The 15,465-nt window shown below is 40.8% G+C and overlaps 1 pseudogene; it reads right to left on the reverse strand.

Annotated features, from left to right (window-relative positions):
• Window positions 1-677: 677 nt before the first annotated feature.
• Window positions 678-6,054, reverse strand: LOC117427137 (zona pellucida sperm-binding protein 3-like; annotated as a pseudogene).
• Window positions 6,055-15,465: the final 9,411 nt, after the last annotated feature.

A 15,465-nucleotide genomic window follows, 5' to 3' on the forward strand; every position in this document is an offset into this window, starting at 1 on the left:
ATAATGCTTACAATAGATAGCAAACTATATGGTACAATTAGACAGTGACAAAAGTTATGATCCATTTCCAAGGAGAAGCAAACAAGTAGAAAAATCTAGAGTTGGTGTTTAAAATGAAGAGAAAATCCAAGGGTTAAAACACAGGCTGGATTTGGCTGCAACACTTCTTGCTAGTCTCCTGCAGCACTGGATTTCTCTTCCTTGGTTTGAGAACACGTGCCTTTGAGCAAGTAGGGCTGCCTTAAAAACACTCCACCTGTATAAGGAATGATCAGAGTTCTGAAGAGTGCATGAAGCCAAGGCAACCCTTACATAACACAGAGTACTGTGAGTAAACAGGGCAGTACAGTAACCATTGAAGTTCAAAAAAAAAAAAAGTGTTGGTTTCAGGAAATGCAAATAAGGAGTTTAGTGTATAATTTAAAGCATTTTGATGCAGTCAGTGTTCAATTTAATATGCCAGTTGAATATTCAGTTACATCCTCCCACTGATTCAAGGACTCAAAAAGATCTAGCACAGAGAATAGTGCCACAATTCTAGATACATTGCATGTATTAGAGGAGATGTCACTTTGTGACGTTTGGGTGAAAGGACTTGCATCTTCAAATGAAACACCCCCCTATTAAAAAAAAAAAAACAAAAAAAAAAAACAAACACACTCCACCAAGCAACTCCATTAACTTTGACAAGGCTTTTATTATTCAAACACATCATGAAGACACAGCGAGCAGTTTGTCACTAGACTGGGAGCACCTCTTCAGGAACACAGCCAACAGGACAGCACAGGAGAGAGCCAGAGCCACAGCAGAGACTGCCAGCACAGGGACAGAGGAGCCAGAGTCTGAGACAGGAGAGACGAGGGTTAACAGGACAGCGCGGGAGGGAAGCTACACCCATTGAAGACTCAGGAGTAGCAACTCTGCAGAGAGCAGCACCATTTACTCACTCATGCACAGAAACACATGGGGGGGGTTACATTGGGATTGGTCAACACTCCGGCCTGATGCTGAACCAGCTATAGCCTGGTGTATACACCACTTACAGGAGTAATGCAACAGTAGATGACAATACAGGCTACAAGTACTAAAACCAAGTCTTTTGAAAGACTGACAACTGTTATACTCTTTAGATCAATACATAAAGCAGGATAATCCCTCCATTGACAGCAAGATGGTTCACAGCTCATTAACATTGAGAGCAGCACCTACCCTGCACTTCTTCCACAAGCGGCAGGGGGTGGTACAGAGACTCCTTACTGAGCACGACAGCATGGTCTCGGACTACATGAACCACGGTCAGGGGGCCGATGGTGATCTCCTTTACATGCTCTCGGGGGTCCTGGCCAGCTACAGAGCGGGAGACAGGAGGGCAAAGTTAGTGTCATTGCTGAAGCCAAGTAATGCTCTGGTGATTGAGCTACTCCACAATGCAACTGCATTGAAGGGGAGCACAAGGGCAAACTCCACTGAAAGAAAAAATTAGGTTAGAAATGCTTTGGCACATGTAGATCTGAAAGAATAAAATAAGTTGTTGCTGCTTCCTGATCCCTTCATGCCTTTAAAAACCTTACAAATGATCTAGCTGCAAAATCAGACCAATTGCCCTACTGCAAAGGTCAGTCGCTAATGTTAATGACAACCAGTTGAATTGGAAGCATTGGTTAGAACTCTTTCAAGACTAAATTAATTGGAGTGCCCAAGTGACAGTATTTATACAGCTTGGATAAAGTTCCAGTCCTATGAAGAGGCCTCGACCAGGCTGGGGGTTCAGACAGTACCTGGATCAAGAGGAGCTGCTCTCTTCTGCAGCCATTTTCCACTCCAGTTGGGCTGGTTGATCTCAGCAGGAATCCTGTAGCTCCTTCCCTGCCTGGGAGGAAGAGGGTCTGTGAGGAACCGGGGTGTCCCAGAACAGGAGCCAGCGTCACAGCACCCACACACTGCAGAGGAGCCGTCCTCGGAGACCCACCTGAAAAAGGGAGGCACGGCAGGAGAGAAAAAAAAAAAAAAAAAAAACCCCACACAGTGTGAACAAAAAGCCTTGCATATAATATTAGAAGAACCATCACCAAATATGGGGTGGCCAGGACTGCAATTTGTAATGGCAAAATTCATCCCACAGGTGCTCATCAGAACTGGGTCTGTTAGAGCCAATCAAACAATAGCATGGTGGAATAAGGGGGCAGGGTCTGGATTTAAAGGCTAGTCTGTTCAGCAGAGGATCTGATCACTCTTCCACTGCAAGAGCTTACCTGTAGGTTTGCTTCTGGTAGGAGCAGGCCTTGTTGGAGGCATCAGCTGGTTTGTCAGCATTGACTGCTCTCAGTGTGCAAGTCATGTAGATCTCAAACAAAAGGGGAAGGCGTCACAATGGGAATGCAGTCAAACACCACAGCAAATCAATGCACCAGAAAAGCACACTGGTCATTATAGTACACTTTGACAAGACAAAGTTAGGTCTAGCCAAGCCTTACCATGCTCCTGGAATCCCCCTGGAACTTGAAAGCAGCGATGTCAAAGCGCAGCTTGTTCAGAGCAGGTCTAATGAATAAAGAGGAGGAGTCTGGAGACTTGCTATCCATCAAGCAGCTGGGAGAGACAGGCATGAGGAGAGGGTTACACCTCCAAACACACACAGCATTCAAACAAGTTCAATAAAGCAGAGTGCAGCAAGAGCCGGTATGTTTGAAGTAACTCCATTTCTCACCCAAGCTTGTCCACGACGGCGTATCTGGGCTCAGAGTCCTTGTTGTTGCTCAGGGTCGCGATGCAGCTGTCGACGTAGAGCCTCAGCGGCACGTGGTTGTCGACTGCAACAGAAGCCTCGACGTGAAGGACGTCACCCAGGTAGATGACATTGGAGACTCTGGGACCACTCCAGTTATCTGGAACAGGAAGCAAGGCGACGCATTGAAAACAGAGACCAGCATTAAAACATACCATACAAGAAACTACAGGAAAGAAAGCACTACCAAATCCTTACTACAAGACCACTCCAGTTAACTGGCAGAGGAATCGTGCACTGGCAACAAACAGCTGCATGAACCCTCCATGCCAGGGGTGTCCAATCAGTCTTGGAGGGCCTTGCCCATCCCGGTTTAAATGGACAAACTACTTCCGGGTCTAGATAAAAGGTTTAATTACATAGTTTAGAACAAAGACCAGTAGAGGGCCCAACTTCAGCCACTTCTGCTCCATGTACTTCAGAACAGACTTTCTGGAAAAAGGGGAAAGTATACTTGTCTTCAGTTAAGGCAGACTATTCAATACAATGTGTGAACACACATGAAATGAGGATAGGGCAGGAGTGTCCAACGTTGACCCTTCCAGTCCTGGTCTTCATTCCAGCCCTGTTCTAAATAGTTTAAACCGCCACGCAGACGTAGCTTATATCATTTTACATGTTAAACCTGGAGTGGAATGGTTCTCCAGGACTGAGATTGGACACCCCGGGATAGGGGCAAGTCACAATACCTTTTTTTGCAACAATTTATCGTCCATAACCCAATGAAGCAGCACTGAACCGACGCATACAACAGGATCTACCGATGCTTTTAACTTCACATCATGGTTTCATTTTGATAATCATTTGTACACTGGTAAAGCATGACTGGCTTTCAACAAATATTGTTTTTAAAATAACACTAACTGTAGAATGGGAAGTTTTTTGTACATATTACATGGAATTGTAAGAATATGGCAAGCTTGCAGTATCACCTAAACATGTTTATTTCAAAGCCATAGTAAACGAAACGAGTACTATACTGCAGCCTATGCACTGCGTGGGGAAAAGATGTTCCCATGACTGTGTATAAAGGGTAGTTATAAAGAGCTACCTTTTAAAAGGATAGGCGGTTTATTTTAATAAACTGTCATACAAGCAGCGATGTGCAACTCTGTATATTCCACCAATAGTATCAAACTATAGACAAAACACACAAAAAGCTAGTTTGACTCAATGGCAGATCCGCCACACAAGTGAAGAAAACTAATGCTTCCAGGCAAAGTTACCAATTTTGTTGTATTAATACATTTCATGGCACTTCTGAAGATAAATATCCTCTAATAAAACTAATCTTTAAAGACTATTTCACAGCAATTACAATGGGTGTATTTATATTCATGTGCTGTGGCTTGAACTGGCAGCGGTCTTGCTGCTCAAGTTTAACATTTGATAGATTACAAGAAACACATTTATTCAGCCCATAAATATCCATACATTAATCAATAGCTGAAAATATTAACCATCCAGCCCTATAGGGTTGGAAGTCACACAGCATCCCTCAATTATAAAATGATGGGAGGGGAGGTTAAAAGACCATTTGAATATTAAACTCCAGCATCCAATACAAGGGAAACTGGTCTTAAATGTTCAAAGACAGACTGTTCTGATTAAACCCCTTTCCTTCATACCATTCATGAGCAGCAAGGAGAAGTCCAGGATTTGCTCTGTAGAGGCTGTTGAAGTGAAGGGCACCCAGGTTGGTTTTATGGGGCTGCTACTGACATTCCACCTTCTGAAAAATAACCACATCCTTGTAAGGGATATCATGCATCACTGGCATCCTATTTAAGATAACACAGGAATACAAGAAATGTTGGCTTCAATAGAATGGAGTCAAAATCTTATATTACAGCAGCAGAGACTTGAGAACCCTGGTACAAGCGAGTGACCAGCAGCAAAGTGATTTAGTGTGAAGTTCAGATACAGCCCCTCAGGTCCCTGTTTGCTTGGTACAGTACCTCGGGTATCGGCATTCAAGGAGAATATCAGCCATATTGACCCTGGTGATGATGCCAACGTTGGCAGGCTTGTAATAGAGATGGTTTGTGTAGCTCAGGAAGTCTGGGAATACCTAGGGAAAGTTGGGAAACCCGTTAATTTGTGAAAAACATAAAAGTGAAGTGGTCTTGTGCTTTAACCCCTTAAGGTACACAAGGAATGGGGCAGTTCAAACAGTTTTGTTATTACATTTAAGTGCAACTCTAGTATTAAAGGAGGAAGCTGAACATTGATGGCCAGCTCCAACCTTCAGAACACATTTAAGTTTTGTTCAAAGAGAAAGTAAGCATCACTTAGATTTGTGGAACATGTCCCTTGAAAAGGTTAAACATACTCTCCAGGTTCAAGATAGAACTGAACCTGTAGTTCTATATAGTAGTGTGCACATGTATGAACACCCCATTGCTTCTGTTGTGCAGATGACATCAAAACCACTTCAACTGGAATTCTTCAGGAAATCACCAAGAAGCAAAAATAGTCTAATTTAATTGAATACGCCACACATACAATTCATTTTAAGTAATAAAAAAAATGAACACATACCCAAATGTTAACCTGCATGAGACTTTAGAAGTTGTTTAAGATGCTTAATTATAGCACAAAGAGGTCCAACATTTTCACACGCACTTTATATGACCTATTACTGACCGGAAACGTAAATTCTCACAACCTGTAATCATGGAGACTGGTACATACAGCCAATACAAATCTTGGTGTTGTAAATGTGCGCACTACTGTACGGGTGAACTTCACACTGAAGTGCAAGCAATAAGGAAAACTGGGCTACACACTTAGTTTACGTTGGCTACTGCAGTTACAAATGACATCGAAACGCAAGGTTACCTGGAAAGTGCTGCCGCAGTCCTGGAGCTGGATGCTGAACAAAACCGTGTTGGCGACGCTGTCGGAGGAGGTGGCCGAGCAGCCCGCAGACCCCACGCTCAAGTCGGCGCTGCTCACCAGGTAGCCGATCCCAAACAAGTCCCGGTTCACCGTCATGACCATGGCGTCTTTCCTGCAGTCCAGGGTGACCGAATTCAACAGCGACAGGTCAGCTCTCTGCACGGAGAGAGGGGTGGGAATCGGCTGAAATACCGCTCTCGGCGCGGTAAACAGCACTGGGTTATAAACCGGCTGATCCGACCAGATCCATCCAAACGCTCCGTGGAGCTGCACAAGTAAAATCAAAGCGAGCGAAAGCGCTGTCTGAACACTGCGCGTCCCCATTGTAAACTCTTCAGTTCAGAATCAAACACTGCAGCTGCATACCGATAAGCGCGTAGCCAGCACCTTTATACTCCCCGGAATTAATTAACGTGTTAAACCTGGCTGGGTAATCAAACAATCATACACGGACACGCATTCGGTTACATGAGATCAAGTCTTTAGAAAACGAATGTAGAGCCTATTCGGAAAACTGACCTGTGTTTACATGAGTTGGAAAAGATAATCCAATTACAATTCTGATAAATTCAACTGGGTAGCCTACATGGATTATTTTTTTTCCCAGAAACGTAGAACATTTGCGCATACGCAGTAGCGAGCGGGATGGGAGCAGACAGGGCTCGGTTCAGTCTGCAGTAAGACTGAGGCGTGAGTTATCAGGTATTTTAGATTTAGTGAAGATGCGAATTCGAGTGCTGTATTCAACAGATTATTATCCTGTACATCTCTCTTGTTCTAAGCGCGCGCAAACTGTCCCCCTTGCAACAGCGCATCCCTTTCTTCATATAAGATACTGTGCTTTCTACAGTCCTGTACATATGCAATGCATTTTACCCAGCTAGAATTCGTTTTCTACTCCAACGGTATAAGCAACTTCTGTGTGAACAACTGTAGTTGTTATAATGGAGTTTTCTTCTCATCAATTACTTTATTTAAATGAATAATATAACTGCATCCGTAACTAAACAATTGGATCAGTGTAAACTAATCGGTGACTGAAATCTGACATTCATTTATTATTATTATTATTATTATTATTATTATTATTATTATTATTATTATTATTATTTATGTTTCAGAAAAATAAATACAACACAATAGAAAAGCATCCCTCGGACTACATGTTATTATATAATCCAGAGGCATTAAGCGCTTCCCATTACACTATAGCCTGCTTTTTATTACCGCCCTTGTATTACACAAGACGCCGTTCTATAACTTGCCAAGCAAAACTGATACAAAATAGTTCTACGTTTCCTTCCACTCGTGCATTGTTGCTTTTAAGTCTTGTTATGTTACTGTTTTAATATCAAAACATTAAGTTGTTGGTGTATTTACAAAAAGTATACCCGGAGGGACTAACGGGATAGTGTTATTTTCAGTTACGCGGTACAAAGTGGTAGGCAGTCACTGCGCTTGATCGCGCATGCCTAAACTTCTGCCAGAAGCGCTGATTCAAATCTGGTAGGTTATGCTGTTTTTGCTCTTTTAAATCTTTTAAAATTTATTTTATCATATGTTCCCACCAATAAGAAAACAGTATGCAAATAGTTATCATATGCAAGACATTGGGTCTTGTTCATTTTTTACTTCTGCAACTTTGCGGTGGACTTTTCATTTTGTCTTGTTCGTCGTGAATTTATTTTATTCTTTTTAGAGAAATTCGTTGTCTGTTTCCAGTTTAAGTTTGCAAAAAAATAGTGCATAATTAATGTCTGACAATAAGAAAACACCCATCAGATCTTTATTGCATCTGTACCAAAATCTGACAGTGTACCACTTTCTGACATTCCACTGGCCAAGTTTTGGTACGTGTACCACCATTATTTATTTTCTTCGCAGACGCCCTTATCCAGGGCGACTTACAATTGTTACAAGATATAGCAGAACTAAAATAATGTAATGTAATTAACATGGCTTATTTTCAAACTAATATCATCAACATGATAAATGGTATCGGAACTCATACGGAACTAACACAAATAGATGTATTCACTATGTAACACAATTTTTGTTCCTGGGTAGTAAGTGTTATTTCCTAATTGCTTAGGCCTCAAAAGCATAGAAAATGGCTATTATTCCCCACAAACTTTGCTTTTGTGACCAGGGCAGTGATATTTTGAAATTTACCTATTTCCAATGAGAAAATGGGCAAATTTGTGTCTTTTCGTTCACATAAAGTCAGAAAAAAACAACATATGAATCCAAATTAACATGTATTTATACTAAAGTAATACAAAAATGACTACAAAAGATTTAGAAGTGAGTAGTTTTTCGAGATTTACGATTATACTGTAAATCACTTTCACGAATCAGCTCCCAAATGTAGTCACCCATCATGTTCTCGTTATACTGTCCTTGGTAGCAGCGTTCAAAGTCCAGTATATCCTGGTGGAAGCGCTCGCCTTGCTCCTCCGAGTCCGCTCCCATGTTCTCCTTGAATTTATCAAGATGAGCATCAAGGATATGGACTTTGAGGGACATCCTCCAGCCCATTGTGCCGTAGTTCTTCACCAGAGTCTCAACCAGCTCCACATGGTTTTCGGCCTTGTGATTGCACCAGGAAGCCCCGAAACACTGCGACAAAGCTGTTCCAAGCCGCTTTCTCCTTACTAGTGAGCTTCTTGGGGAATTCATTGCACTCCAGGATCTTCTTTATCTGTGGTCCGACGAAGACGCCGGCATTGAGCTTTGCATCAGACAGCTTAGGGAAGAGGTGTTGAAGGTACTTGAAGGCTGCCGACTCCTTATCTAGAGCTCTGACAAATTGTTTCATAAGGCCCAATTTGATGTGCAGTGGTGGCATCAGCACCTTCTGGGGGTCCTCCCACTTGACGTTGTTCCTCCCCACAGAGAACTCGGTCCGCTGTGGCCAGTCCCGCCTGTGGTAGTGCGCCTTGGTGTCCCTGCTGTCCCAAAGGCAAAGATAGCAGGGAAACTTGGTAAAACCGCCTTGGAGACCCATCAGGAATGCCACCATTTTGAAGTCTCCTATGACCTCCCAGCCGTACTCATCATACTTCAAGGCATCCAGCAAGGTCTTGATGCTGTTGTAATCCTCTTTGAGGTGCACCGAGTGAGCCAGGGGAAGAGACGGGTACTTGTTACCATTATGGAGCAGCATGGCTTTGAGGTTTCTGGATGAGCTGTCAATGAAGAGGCGCCACTCATTCTGGTTACAGGCGATTCCGATTGCCTCGAACAGACTGGTCACATTGTGGCAGAAGCAGAGCCCATCTTGACGGGTGAAGAAGCTGGAAAAAGGTTGGTGACGCTTCCTCTGATCTGCAACTTGCACACTTTCATCCAACAAGTTCCACTGCTTGAGCCTAGACGTCAAAAGTTCGGCATTGGACTTAATGCTAGAAGTCTCAGAAACAAAATGTTAGAACTTGAAGCTACTGCACTAACAAGTAACTACGACGTGATAGGTGTTACAGAAACTTGGTTGTCTGAGAGTGATGGAGACGAATATAATATTAGTGGGTACACACTGTATAGGAAAGACAGGCAGGACAGAAGAGGCGGAGGGGTAGCGCTATACATAAGAAATAGCCTTGAAGCCCAGGTGTTAAATCAGGACAAAGAAAACAATGCAGAATCAATATGGGTCAGAATAATGGACACAAATTCAAAGGGCATAATAATAGGAGCATGCTATAGACCGCCAAATTCAGACGCTGAGCAAAATAATCTGTTATACAATGACATTCGAAATGCGTGTAGAAAAGGAGAAGCCATACTAATGGGGGATTTCAACTTCCCCTGTATAAAATGGGAAAACCCAATGGGGGGCACGACGGACGAAATTGAAATGGTGGAAATGACAAATGACTGCTTCCTAACGCAATTTGTCAAGGCACCGACTAGAGGGGAGGCATGCCTTGACTTAGTCTTTTCAAATAATGAAGACAGAATAACTAAAACAGAGGTCAGAGAGCCATTGGCAAACTCAGACCATAACATGGTCTCATTTGAAATATTTTTTAAAACCCCAAAAGTAATGACTAAAGCTAAGGTTTACAATTTTAGAAAAGCAAACTACAAAGGTATGAAACAGAGACTAACAGAAGTAGATTGGAGTAAAATAGAGAAAACATCCACAGAAAAAGGGTGGCTGTTTTTTAAAAATGTAGTACTAGAGGCACAAAACAATTACATCCCAAAAGTAGACAAATCTAAATCTAAAACAAAATGGCCAAAATGGTTTAATAGATCAATTAAAAAAAATATTAAGTGAAAAAAGGCACTTTACAGAGCGTTTAAAAGGGACCAAAAACAAAGCACACAGAAAGAGTACTTGGAACTGCAAACACAAGTCAAAAAGGAAGTTAGAAAGGCCAAGAGAGAGATAGAAATCAATATTGCTAAGGGGGCTAAAACCAATTCCAAAATGTTTTTCCAATATTATAACAGCAAGAGAACATTCAAAGAGGAGGTTAAATGTCTAAGAGACACAAATGGCAAAATCATAGATGAAGAAAAAAAAATAGCAAATATATTAAATGATTACTTTTCACAGGTTTTTACAAAGGAGGACACGGACCACATGCCCCACATGTCGACCTGTTCCTATCCAGTTTTAAATAACTTTAGCATAACAGAGGCAGAAGTGTTAAAGGGACTAGGAGCTCTTAAAATAAACAAATCCCCTGGGCCGGATGAGATCCTCCCAATAGTACTCAAAGAAATGAAAGAAGTTATTTACAAACCGCTAACCAAGATCATGCAACAGTCTCTTGACACAGGGGTTGTACCAACAGACTGGAAAATAGCAAATGTAATACCAATCCACAAAAAGGGAGACAAAACCGAACCAGGTAACTACAGACCAATAAGCCTGACTTCTATTATATGTAAACTTATGGAAACTATAATAAGATCCAAAATGGAAAATTACTTATATGGTAACAATATCCTGGGAGACAGCCAGCATGGTTTTAGGAAAGGGAGATCATGTCTAACTAACCTGCTTGACTTTTTTGAGGATGCAACATTGAAAATGGATAACTGCAAAGCATACGACATGGTTTATTTAGATTTCCAGAAAGCTTTTGACAAAGTCCCGCATAAAAGATTAATTCTCAAACTGAACGCAGTAGGGATTCAAGGAAATGCATGCACATGGATTAGGGAGTGGTTAACAGGTAGAAAACAGAAAGTACTGATTAGAGGAGAAACCTCAAAATGGAGTGAGGTAACCAGTGGTGTACCACAGGGATCAGTATTAGGTCCTCTGCTATTCCTAATCTACATTAATGATTTAGACTCTGATATAGTAAGCAAACTCGTTAAATTTGCAGACGACACAAAAATAGGAGGAGTGGCAGACACTGTTGAAGCAGCAAAGGTCATTCAAAATGATCTAGACAGCATTCAAAATTGGGCAGACACATGGCAAATGAAATTTAATAGAGAAAAGTGTAAAGTATTGCATGCGGGCAGTAAAAATGTGCATTATAAATATCATATGGGAGATAGTGAAATTGAAGAAGGGAACTATGAAAAAGACCTAGGAGTTTATGTTGACTCAGAAATGTCTTCATCTAGACAATGTGGGGAAGCTATAAAAAAAGACTAACAAGATGCTTGGATATATTGTGAGAAGTGTTGAATTTAAATCAAGGGAAGTAATGTTAAAACTCTACAATGCATTAGTAAGACCTCATCTAGAATATTGTGTTCAGTTCTGGTCACCTCGTTACAAAAAGGATATTGCTGCTCTAGAAAGAGTGCAAAGAAGAGCAACCAGAATTATCCCAGGTTTAAAAGGCATGTCGTATGCAGACAGGCTAAAAGAATTGAATCTATTCAGTCTTGAACAAAGAAGACTACGCGGCGATCTGATTCAAACATTCAAAATCCTAAAAGGTATAGACAATGTCAACCCGGGGGACTTCTTTGACTTGAAAAAAGAAAAAAGGACCAGGGGTCATAAATGGAGATTAGATAAAGGGGCATTCAGAACAGAAAATAGGAGGCACTTTTTTACACAGAGAATTGTGAGGGTCTGGAACCAACTCCCCAGTAATGTTGTTGAAGCTGACACCCTGGGATCCTTCAAGAAGCTGCTTGATGAGATTCTGGGATCAATAAGCTACTAACAACCAAACGAGCAAGATGGGCTGAATGGCCTCTCGTTTGTAAACTTTCTTATGTTCTTATGTTCTTATCTCTAATCAAATCGTTGAGGTCTTTTTGGTTGGGGTAGTATGGGTTTCTCTCCTCAGCTCCACCTCTGAAATTGTCATCTGGATCTACAACGTCTTCCTCGCTCTCTGACTTGCTGCTCTCTTCTAAAGACGGCTGCTCTCTCTCCGGAGGAGTGGGTACAGGGAGCTCATGGCAGTGTGGCACCGGGGCGATGGATGAAGGAAGGTCCTGATACGTGATAGCAGGTGCATTCTTGCCAGTCCGACGTTTGGAAGAGTCCACCATGCAGAAGTAGCAGTTGCTTGAGTGGTCAGTGGGTTCCCGCCAAATTCTTGGGATAGCGAACTTCATGGCTGTCTTTTCCCCTCTGTACCATCCTACAAAAATACATTTATTTCACCCATGACTAATGTGTAAGAGATTCTCGCAACATTTTTCATATATGATATATTTTTTCAGTAACATTGAAAATTGTAAAACATTTTAAAATTAAAAACTTTTACAATTTTAAAAATTTTAACAAATTGTATAACATAAAATTCCAAACAACAATTGTCCATCTTACCTTCCAGAGTTTTTTTGCAGTGCTCGCAGGTGAAATGAGGTGCCCAGGGTTTGTCTTGATCCCCGACAGGCATGCCAAAATGTGCCTTGTAGGCCTCACACAAATCTTAGCAGATGCTTCCACGGAGTACTTTTTCGCTCTTGTCTTGATAAATTGGCCGCAGACATAGCAAAATGCGTCTGCCGGATGCTTGCAGCCTCTTGATGCCATCTCAGAAAAATGCAGATATGTATCCACTTAGGCAGCTGGAACTAAACTGAACTGGTGGGCTTAAGGCCCCTGTATTTATACTACTATTTATATTACTGGAAAGTTCTAGAAGTTACTCCAAGTTTACTCAGCACTGAATCTATCTGGAATGTTCTGGAAAATAGGTCAATTTCAAAATATCACTGTCCTGGTCACAAAAGCAAAGTTTGTGGGGAATAATAGCCATTTTCTATACTTTTGAGGCATAAGCAATTAGGAAATAACACTTACTACCCAGGAACCAAAAAAAAAAATAATAATAATAATTGTTACACGGTGTAATAAAAATAATAATAATAAATCAATATAGTTCCCATGTAGAGTGAATCCCATGTGTTGTGAAAATGTAATACAGTATTTTGGTAATTGTTGTAGGTCTAACAATTGATAGATAGTTAAAGTACTGTATATCATACTTTGATAATGTTTTGTATTGAAGATAATAAAATTTGATGGGTGCAGATCAGCTGTCATGTTTTCATACCTTGTTAATTCTCTGTTGACGGTAGCAACAGTTGAATGCTAATACTAATTAGCATACTAGCTGAACATTGTGACCAGCTTAGCAGCAATTTGAGTAATCAAAAAAAACAAGATTGCCTGGCGACTTTATTAGGACCTGTCTACCTGATTGGATTTGCCCAGGTATATCCCGAGTCCCTTGATTACTCTGAAAGGCAGGATGAATGCTGTAGTTTACTGAAGCATTGCTGTGGATCAAGCCCACCCAACAATGCTGCACCCTGATTGCACTCTGTCACAGTTATGTATTGTTGTTGTTGTTTAGAATCACTTTGTATACTATTTTACTCAAAAGTTGAAAGCACTCCTCTGTAGTATAACTGTGATATTTCATACATCCACTAGGGGCAGGGTGTTGCAGGGCTCTGCTTAGAGAGAAGACATGTTCTAGAGCTCTTTAATCATCTTTAAAAAGTCACCAGGACGAAACAGAAAATATATCAACAATCTAACCAACAAAAAGAAAAGAAGAGTTCAGAGAACTGTGATGTTTCAGACCCAAGCCAAGTTGCTTGGGTACATAGACAAGGTTTAACAGGAAATGTACCCAATAGCAGGGAAGTGAGGCAAGCACCAGGTCCCTTTCCCCAGTAGGACACTCGCTCTCCTGCCAATAAAGACCTGGGACACATTTATATCAAACTGTTTGTGAATGTTGAAAATGTATAGAACTATTCTGTTAGCTACAGCATTCCTATAATGAATATACATTTACATAAAACATATGTGTGCAGTTAGAACACATGTTTTTCTTTGCTATATTATACGGAATGTAAATGACGTAAACATAGCCTAAAGAATATTCTTTATACATATCTAGGACATGTTTTTGTGTTTCGAATATAAATAGGACAAATACAATTACAACGTGTAACTGATAGACCATCAGTGTGTGTTTTTAATATGGGTCAAGCAGTCAGTTAAACAGTGATTCAGCACTGGTTACACGGGAGAGGCAGTTCATGCTGGCAGACAGCTTCTTTATTAAAAGTAGCATTTCTGATGCCAAGGAACTCACACGGACACTCTGCAGTTCAGAGGTTTCTGGGGTATTCATTGTGGTTAGTCTCCCTCTAGTGGCAAATTAATGCAAATGACTTACAATTGACAAAATTCCACTTCCCAATTAAGTGTTGAGATATAAAGACAACAAAACCTTTTTTGTATCTTAAACTTGTGGTGTCCCATTATCGTGTTCAGTTTTATAATTTACTACATGCTTCCATAATTTAGCCTCCTGTGTGTCCTCCATTACAAAATCAGACAGTGCTGACACCCAGATAGTTTATATTCCCAATGCTCCCCCTTTGAAACCTGTGTGGACGGTGAGGGCAGCAATATAGGCTACAAAACAACTTTAAGACATGCAGATAAAGAGATTAAAAGCACACTTCTATAGGTTTCTTGCATACTATTAAAATGGCTTTATCTTTAAAGACAATGGAGCATGATATACTATCAGAGTTTTCTTCTAAAAAGGAAAAAACCTGTGTTACAAATCGGCAATAAATAATAATCAGCTTCTGTTTCCTCACAAGCCCCCCACCCCACACAGTTAAAAGCTGTTTATTACTGTCCTGGTATATTTATCTGGTGTGTTTAAATAGCCACAGAAACCTGAAAGTGACAGATCTCTAGGTGTTTTCTGTAAATTACAAACACCACCTAAACAAAAGCAGTGAAACATTTGACAATCACCACTTCAAAAGCACCTTCTCCTAGAAGGAACACAAACGGCACTAGCTAGGATCAGAAAGCATTTTTCTTTCAGGCAAGTAGTGGTAATCAATGGTTTTGCTCAATGGCTTCAAGCACCCACACTATAAAAATTGGTCCAGCACCTACATGGAATTAAATTTGAAGGACAAACATTACAACTAGAAGTCTTGTTCAATACAAGACATTGAAACAGACATGTAGTCAAAACACTTGTCACAGAATTCTAGTATTTTGAAATTCAGCACTATAGTGTGTAATATTTAAGGACTACATATTTAAAACCATTTGAACTTGAGTGACCCTGCCATACTTTGAAAAAAGACATTGTATCCATTTTATAATGCTTACAATAGATAGCAAACTATATGGTACAATTAGACAGTGACAAAAGTTATGATCCATTTCCAAGGAGAAGCAAACAAGTAGAAAAATCTAGAGTTGGTGTTTAAAATGAAGAGAAAATCCAAGGGTTAAAACACAGGCTGGATTTGGCTGCAACACTTCTTGCTAGTCTCCTGCAGCACTGGAT

The sequence above is a fragment of the Acipenser ruthenus genome, chromosome 29 (genome assembly GCF_902713425.1).
Source record: "Acipenser ruthenus chromosome 29, fAciRut3.2 maternal haplotype, whole genome shotgun sequence".
Taxonomy (NCBI): domain Eukaryota; kingdom Metazoa; phylum Chordata; class Actinopteri; order Acipenseriformes; family Acipenseridae; genus Acipenser; species Acipenser ruthenus.